We start from the raw sequence: 8938 nt of genomic DNA on the forward strand, positions 1-8938 counted from the left end.
GCCCCTTTCGTGCACGTACTCGTTCGAATCAAATTAATGCGAATCAAAGTATTTATTGCTTTTTAATTATGAAATGCCAGTCATTGTTGTTTATTTAAAGTGAGTACTCTCCAGCCTTCTGTTGATCCTCTGCAATGAATAATTTATTCTGCATATATTTAAGACTCGAGTGCCCTCCCCAAATGGCTACTAGAATTCCATTTCCATTGAAAAGTATATAACAATATTCGGTACTCGAATTCGCACTCATACTCTGACTCGCACTCGCACTCGTATGATTTATTACGCTTATAGAGTCATAAAATACGCGTGAATCAATATTTTTTTTTGGAATTCTCGTGGATAAACCCCCTGCAGAAGTCGAAATCTCTGAGGCGTGTTTTCTTTAATCATGGCAAACAAATATTGCGGGTGGAATAAAAAAGACACAACGAACTGCCCTGCCCTGCCCTGTCCGACTGCTGTGGCCCTGGGCGACTTTAATGACCGCAGCCTTATCAAGGCAAACTATTATATATCCCCATATAATATGTATTAAATGGTATACATATATGATATGCCGTGCAATTTGTTGCTTTATATCTGTGGCTGTGGCGTCTGTGAAATGCGCAGCTGTTGTTTTTGCCGATTTTATGGTTTTAGGGGGAATATAATAACAAGTATGTATGTACATAAATATGTATGTATAAGCACTCGTACATAAAGATATATCTCATGCTGATATAACGTAAACAACAATAGCTGTGTTAGCAACAGGCAGCAGCAGCAGCGGCATGGTTCCATCCAGAGTTAATTAAAACTCAACTTCAATTTGGCTCTGTTCCAGTGTTGTTCTCTAATTAAATTTATGCAAAATCTGTATTCCCCCGTCCCAAAACCACACCTCCCCATACAGATTTATGTACATATGTAAATACTCGCATATTCGCATTGCACTTCTATCGGGGAAATGCAAATTTTTGAAATCAAATTAACCAAAGTAATTCCTGCCGCACCTGGCGGTACGACGAGTGTCCCACTTGGCGCCATCTGCTATGGTTCCCCTTCTCCATTACATAGACAAACAATTTGGTTCCCAAAGAAAAGCGGAATAACTGAAGGAGAACGGCGGAGCAAAAGAGGAGCTTCCCGCCATAAGGATACTCTTATTTGCTAAGCAAACAGGCAAGCAAGACCCCTCCGATAAAGCATAGACTATGTTTATTGGTTAGGGTATCGCTTAACAAAAACCCCGAAACGGTGAATGTGCGGGACACACAATGGGTAACGGGCTTTCATGTCAACTTTGTTAATTAAATGAAGCACTTAACATCGAGACATATTTTGGTGCTAGAACCGAACAACGCGGCCTCACCTGCACACCCCTCTTTCCCCTTTTCCCCTTTCACGGCATGAAAGGGGGTTACACTCTTCGGTAGAGTGCCTTTCCGTTCTCTTTGTTAAAGCTTTATATTTGTCATTTGTCGGCTACATAATTTTGCTGTGCACCAGTTTCATTTTAATGACTGTCCAGTTCTCAAATGCTCCAGCAACTTCTTATCATAATTTCCATTTTGCTTCCGTTTCTCCGTTTGCCACTTGTGTTGCTTTATTGCTCGTCCTGGCAACGCCCCTCGGCCTCCGCCCCCCCGCAGCACTCGAAGCACTCTACCAAAACAGTGTCCTTCGCCGCCCCATTGAATGCGGAGGCGACAACTTCAAAGACATTCGTGGACATTTCATTAGGAACTGCTTGCTTGCCCTTTGCCTTTTGCTGCTGCTATTTTGCATAAAGGTTGCAGGACAAACCAGTTCACTCAGTCATGCCTGCCCGTCCCTGCCGCCTGTCAATTCTAATTTTGAAACTGAAACAGAAAAATAATTGGAAGAAAAATGTTTATTGCTGTTGACAGGCAGCAGCAGCATAACTTTTTCCGGCTCATAATTATTATTTTGAGTGTTGTTATTTTTATTTTTCTTCGCAGTTTTATATGTAGTTTTGTTGGGTAATTCATTGTTTTTGACATATGCCGTGATGATTGTTTGTTTGTTTGTTTCAAGTATTTTATTGTGGTTTCTGTGGTCTGTCTGTCTGCCATGGACATGAGTTGGAAAAAAACATGGCTTTTACATCAGGAACAATAACAAATTTAGCTTTGCGGTGGTCAAAACTTTATAACTTATTTTGTGTAAATGGAAACACTAATTTTTATTTCTACGAAAACAATTTAAACAAATTGGTTTGTATTTTATTTTATTAAAAAATGCATACGAAACCCTTCCAATTTATCACAGTTAAAAAGCTCTGTCCAATGGCTTTCAATTGTCTTTTTCCATTCTTTCGATTTGTTATAGTTCCGCAAGTACCTCATAAATGGATGCCAAATGGAATCAATTTCCATGGATTATGCATACATGTATGAAAAGCATGCATAATGCCCCAGATCATCTGGCTTTGTTGTAATGAAGAGCACACAACCCCAAGCCCTGGGGGAAAGAAGAGGTGTACGTATACGTATTGTTGTACACCCCAGACTCCTCGTCAAGGTTGCCATGCCAATGGGCTTACGTATTCGATTCATATTGCTCTAATATGCGACAATAAGTATCATTCATAGGCTTCGATATTCATGGAGCCTCATCCTCAGCTCTTCACCCATCCACCATTTGTGCCACGCTGCGCTGACCTCTGTCACCGCCTGCTGTGTGCCCAAATATTTGTGTTGTGTCGCCGTCAAATCAGAATTTGATATGTGCGACAGCCAAAAGGCGGAATAAAGAGAATTCCTCAATCGGAACTCAACGCAACGAAGTAGAAATACCCTTGAAGGAGCTAATTTTGCCTCCTTTGAGAAATTATGAAGGGTGCGGTGCAAGTACCACGTCAGAAATGGGCAATTAACCTTATCAAGGCGCTGAAGTTTCCCGCATTCCAGCAAAACAAAACACAGCAAAAAATGTCGGGGAAAGATGTGTCCACAATGTCGTTAGGAATCGCGGGACGGGCGAAGGGCAAACAACGGGAGAAAATAAATAAAACGAGACGAAACCGAAACCTAAAATGTATGCCATTAGGCAGACGGAATGCCAAAAGTAAAAGGGAAAAATGTCAACAGGGGATGGGAATAGGACTAGGAATGGTACAGGGAGCAGGAGCCTCTCCAAACGGAAGGGGGGGCTTGGTCTGGTGGCAAAAGCGAAAAAGTAATTTCAAATATTTTCGTTACCTGCTTGTAGGAAATTTTTACGTTTTTCTGATTACGGCAAAGCTTTCGTTACCTTTCTTTGTATTGTTGTTGCGTAATTGTGCGCAAGAAAAAAATAAAACGAGAGACAGACGGCAAAAAGAGAGACGTCGAAAGGGGTTAGGGGAAGCAGAAGGATCTGTTGTGGTGGGGCAGGGGTAGCACTTTAAGGACTCTGCCAGACATTTGAAATGCAAAGAGGCAGTGCATATTTTGTTGGTCCCAAAGCAGTAAGTAGATGTGAAGCGAAAACATGGCATACTTTAGCAAAACCAGAACAAAAGTGGAGCCCCCGAGTGGCATGGAATGGATGATATGTGAACGCTGCAAGGTGCACGTTGCACGGGTATCTTTGATAAAGCTCCTCGTCGTCGTAGAGCCACGAGCCAGCGAAATATTCTAAATTTTCCCTGGAACTCAACATGTTTGTTTATTAACTATGGAAAAGGAAATTCCACGGAAAATGAAATTGAAAGAGTCGAGAGCTGCTTGTCAAACAGCTTCTCATGTTAATTAAATTCATTTCAATGAATTATTGTGTGATGCATAATCGTATGTGCATGTCACTGCTGTATGTAAATGGAGAAGTACCATAGATATGGCGGAACCACAACTCAAATTTTCATTAGTAACTCTTTGAGAACTTTAGATCCAGGCAGTGGAACCCTACCTCGAACATATCTTGCATATGCACACTCGTATCTTCCCAAATGGCGTTCATATATCTCACACACTTTTTCTACCATTTTCGAAGCGTCACGTGTAACGGCAAAGCTATAAATTACCATACATAGATAGATGTACCTACATGTAGCCATTCCGCTATGGCACAGAGCTTTTCCTCCACCCACTGCTCTTTTGGTCTATAAATAGCTGCAGCTCCAGCCTCAGTTGTGGTCTCTTCATCCACCTCCAGCAGCTTCAACTGTTGCGCAGAGTTTGGGGATAACTAAAAATAGCCACCAGCTGGTCTGTTGGCTCTGTGGCTCCTCCGAGTGGCATTAAATCCAATAAATGCTGCTGCTGCAGACAAAATCCAAATTACCGAAATCAAACGCGGATGCGGATGCGGATGTTTTTGTATGCTTTTGGTGGTGGACAAGCACTCACAGATACACGGCATGTGGCATAAGGCACTCGGCTGGGTGCGATGCAAATTTGCGTGAGAGCTGTTTGGATGTTTATCAGATTGTCGCATGATTGATTTATATGCTAAGTGAATTAATAATGGTCGCGCCAAGTCAAATGAAACGCGAGAAGGAAAAACAACTCTTAACAGTTGTGAGCTCTCTGCTCCTCATTCATTATTGATACGGCTAGGCAGTGTTCTGTTCTAAATGAAAATTACACAAAGAAAATCGGAGTAACATAAATAAAGGAAAATTGTAGGTAGGCCACTGCTTTAATTGCGACTCTTCTGGGAGCAACAGTCAGTCCTGTAGCCTGGTTAACTTTGTTTGCTCAAGCGAGTGCTGGGAAATGCGAAGCGGGAAAGCGGAGCTGGGAAATACGAAGCGGCTATGTGGGGAAATGGCAGCGGCAACGGAATCGTATCAGAGTAGCTGCAAGCAGCGGATGCCAGAACAAAGTGCAAATTTCCTTTTGTTTTGCCTTTGAAGGCCGAAAAAAAGAAAGCAAAAAAACTTTCCCCTTCGACAGATGGCAGGGCGGAGGCATGCGGCATGCGGCACACACATGTGACAATTCCTTGGAGACAGGACCTAAGTAAACCTGGTGGCTGGGTCCTCATGGGCGCAGCTGACTGTTTTATGGCTCAATCATAATTTTTCACACTGTTAATGTGCAAATGCGAGCAGCCCAGACAGGCCAGAGGAGGAGGAGCTGTAGAGAAACCTACTTAAAAGACAGCATACACTCGACTGTGCTCTCTCGCTGGAAAAGTGTGTGTGTGGAAAAGTTTTTCAAGTGTTAAATGAGATAACGTAAACATTGTGATGCTGCCACAGCCTCACTGCCACTGCCAGTGCCAGGACAATGCCACACAGAGTCTCTACCATCTCTTAGCAACACGTTGACAGGACTGACAGTTCCACTGGGTAGAATGTTATGCACAGAGCGCCAGAGCCAGAGACAGAGACAGAGCCAGCAGCCGCAACTCAGTCCCGCCCTCTCCTAGTCATAATAATTATTAAAAAATATCTCTGGGCTCTTCTCGTGAAAGTTCCTTTAAGGGGGAAAGGGTGTGGCGTGTACCACTTTAATGCAGAAAAAGTTGACTTTTCGGTGGCTGGTACTTGTAATTTATTGCTGAACTGACATTTTGATTGCGCTTTTGTCTGTCGAGTGCGCTCTGTGAAGGATCTGCAAATATTTGTGCGCTTCCTTTGACATTTGCAGGCGCAACACTTTGCTGTGCCGAGACGACGCCTCCTCCAACTTAATTGAGTTTCAACAAGTGGCAAATGGGCATCCGTTCCGGCAGCACCACCAGGATTGAAAAGTGTGTACAGTACAGGAATGTACAGAGATTGGTCGCCTGCCGATGTGGCGACTACGACGACTACTGATATCATCAAGTGGTCTATGGGCTAATGAATTGCCTTGGCATGCAATGGCCTCTCGAGTCGGTTAATGAAGTGTCCTGAAGATGCACAGATCTCATGGCAGCTAGGATACTGGCTTTTGGATTCTTGTGTATCTATTCCTGTCGTATTTTCTTATATGTATATAGAACCATCATCAGACCGCCTTCTGTGAAATGTCAAATGTCAATATGAATTTATTGAAAATGCAAAGAGACCCGAGGAACAGATAGGCGCATGCAGGTGGAGAGAGACAGAGAGAGAGAAACATAAATAAATGGTTGTTAGAATGAAAATTGAAAACGATGCCAGACTGCAAGATGCTGACGATGACGATGATGTGAACGATGACGTTGGCGGCACAGAACGAGGTACGATGGTTGTCCTGGGCCTGGCCTGGCTTATTAGTTTAAATTGTAAACAGGAAGTGTTGCGGCACCGGATATAAGGCAAAAAGACGAAAGCCAAGAAGGCGTCAAAAGGAAGGGGCATGGTACTTGAGATGCGACATGGAAAGATTCAACTTCCTCGCTGCGCCTTTCAGCCTGTCAGCGACAGCAGCAGCTGAGGGCGAGGCATAAACTTTTAAGCGAATGACAAGAGCGGAAGCAGCACGACAAGAGCCCTGGTCTGGCCTCGGCAACGTCCCTGCGTCTCACTGTCCCTCTGTTTGCCGTTTGTTGCAACTGTCGAGCATTTAGTTAACTCTTGGCGGTGTCCTTGTCATTGTCAGCCAGTCAGTCCGTCAGCCAGACAGCCAAGTCTGTCTTTCTCTGTGTGTCAGTAGAAGCCAAGTCAAGTCTGTTGGCTCTGGAGGGGGGCTTAAAGCTCAATGAGGTCTTTAATTTGCTACACGAACCCCTAGCTATTCTCTTGATTTATTCAGCGTTTTCTTGCATTTTCCATGAGGCTACAATGCCGATGCTTGTGTGTGTGAAGTAAGGCCAGGCCCACACGTCGTATGGTTGATGTGTGTAGGGAGTGTGCAACAGCACGAAAAACCAACAAGACAACAAAAATTAATTAAAAAATCCTTAAGCGGGGTGGCATGGCAAACGTTAAGGTTCTCCAAATCGCTTAATTATATTAGCAAACATTTAGTTTAAAGCTTAAATGGATGGCGGCCAGGAATCAAGGGAAGCAGGAAACAGTAGGGAGTGGGGGAGTGGGCCTTCAGCGCCGCTTTTGTGGCAAATAAACAAAAGGAATTGTTGCTGTAACAATGACTGAAAGAGAGAGGGAGAGTGAGAGCTGCGGCTCTGTTTCCTGCGCCCTGGGCCTATTGTCTCCGCTTTTCTTCGACACAATTCGAGCGCAACAATGCGACGTTTTAGGCATTTATGGTGTTCCAAAGTTGTCCCGATGATTTAGATGTTGTGTGTGTGTGTGTGGTGGTACCTCTCTCCCTCTCTGCTGCCTCATGCCTCCTGGCAATGGTAATTGAAGTTGTCATTGCCTGGGAATCGTACAAGCCACTGCCATCGGGCCAGAGCATCAATCATATTTATGCAGTTACACGCAACACACCATAACAGACCCAAAACAGACAGAACCCGGAGGAGTAGGAGCACGAGGACAGGCACCTGTCTCACCCGAGAGATGTGCGTGATTTATGCGTTTCGTACTCCATGGAAAATGGTTTGGTCCTGGCTCCTGGCTCCTGCTGCTGCTCCACCAATGAAGACATGAGCGAGAGAGTGAGGAAGTCTATTGCCAACTTTTTTTACAAAGTAGATAACCAAATTTTGAACAACATAAAAGTTGCTTTTGTCAGTTTGGCAAACAATGCGCCTAATGCATGAGAATGGGAGCGTCCCACCTACACCCACACTGCCACCTCCAACCAATCCCTTGGCCCACAAAACTTGAATGCTTTTGCTCTCTCCCTGTAGTCCCTGCTCCTGCTCCTGCTCTGCCCTGGTGCCCTCCTGTAGCGTGGCCAAGTAGCATGTACATGTTGTGGCATAATGGACAGCTTACTGCCGCATTAAGCTGCTTTCAATAACGTTGGTCGAAAATACAAGTTTGATTGGAAAACTCTCAATGGCGCAGGGCAGGCCAGCCAGGCGATGGCTGATGGCTGATGGCTGCCAGGAAGGTTCAGTCCAGTATTCGGTTCGTTTCGATTCGGTCCAGGGGTCAGGAACAGGCCATTCTCTGTCAACTTGTATTATCATATTTTGTATGTACAATTTTGTGTTGCTCTTTGCCCAACCCAACATCAGGTCGGTGTCCTGTGCAAATCAATTGCCAAAACTCTGCGACAAAGAAATGCCATTAAAAGTAAGCAATCAGAAAATCTTTTGTACAACCTCGAGCCGAGTTTACACTATGGATGATTTTCATTTTATAATGTTTATATTTTCTAAATTATTTTACCAATTTTCGATCAGTCCTTGGGGGCTGCCAGGTTTGGCTTTTTAGACGACATTAAACAATGAATGAAGTGAACTGGTTTCCGTTCAGCTGCAGGACTTTTAGTCTGTTTTCGTTTAACATTTTTATTATATTTTCACTTAATCTGACAGTGTCTCTCCTTTAAAAAACGAACAGCTCATACATATGTATGTATGATTTTGTGTATATTTTTTTGTTTGGCGAATCCTCCAACCCATATTTATATGCGATGTGCCAACTTTTGGTCACGTTCGGGCAAAAAAAGGAAAAGCAGCAGAGCCGAAACAACAACAATGCTCGCACTCTATAAAGGTTAAAAACTTTATAAGTGACAGCGGCAGCAGGGGGCTGTGGGTGGACAGACAAATGGCCAACTTTTTCATTTTTATATATTTATTTTTTTAAAGAGCCTGTCTATCCGTGGCCTAGAGGCCTAGGCTGCCAAAACGAAGGCAGTTTAATGGGCTTTGACAACAGAAACATAAAAAAATGTAACAGACAGCGACGGGTTGGGGATGGAATGATGTCGTGGGGTGCGGGGTGCCCAGAAATTCGGGGTAAATGAATTATGTACATGGATTTGTTTAAATGTGTTGTGTGTCAGTGTGAGTGTGTGTGGGAATTGTGTTTTTGGTAATTTGTTAATCTCAATGCGGGGGGGGGGGGGGGGGCCTTCTTTAAGCTTGGGCTCCGGCGGCTGTTCTTGGCCCCCCCCCCCTTCTAACCACCTTGATTACATTCCCGCTAAAACCACGGGGCCGTGCTATACCTTTT

General features: G+C 44.0%; 1 protein-coding gene across 4 annotated transcripts in view; it reads left to right on the forward strand.

Moving 5' to 3' along the window:
• LOC117580298 (BAI1-associated protein 3) overlaps positions 1-8938 on the forward strand; it is a 53087-nt gene that overhangs the window by 8133 nt on the left and 36016 nt on the right. The window lies entirely within an intron of this gene.

The sequence above is a fragment of the Drosophila guanche genome, unplaced genomic scaffold, assembly GCF_900245975.1.
Source record: "Drosophila guanche unplaced genomic scaffold, DGUA_6, whole genome shotgun sequence".
Lineage (NCBI taxonomy): Eukaryota > Metazoa > Arthropoda > Insecta > Diptera > Drosophilidae > Drosophila > Drosophila guanche.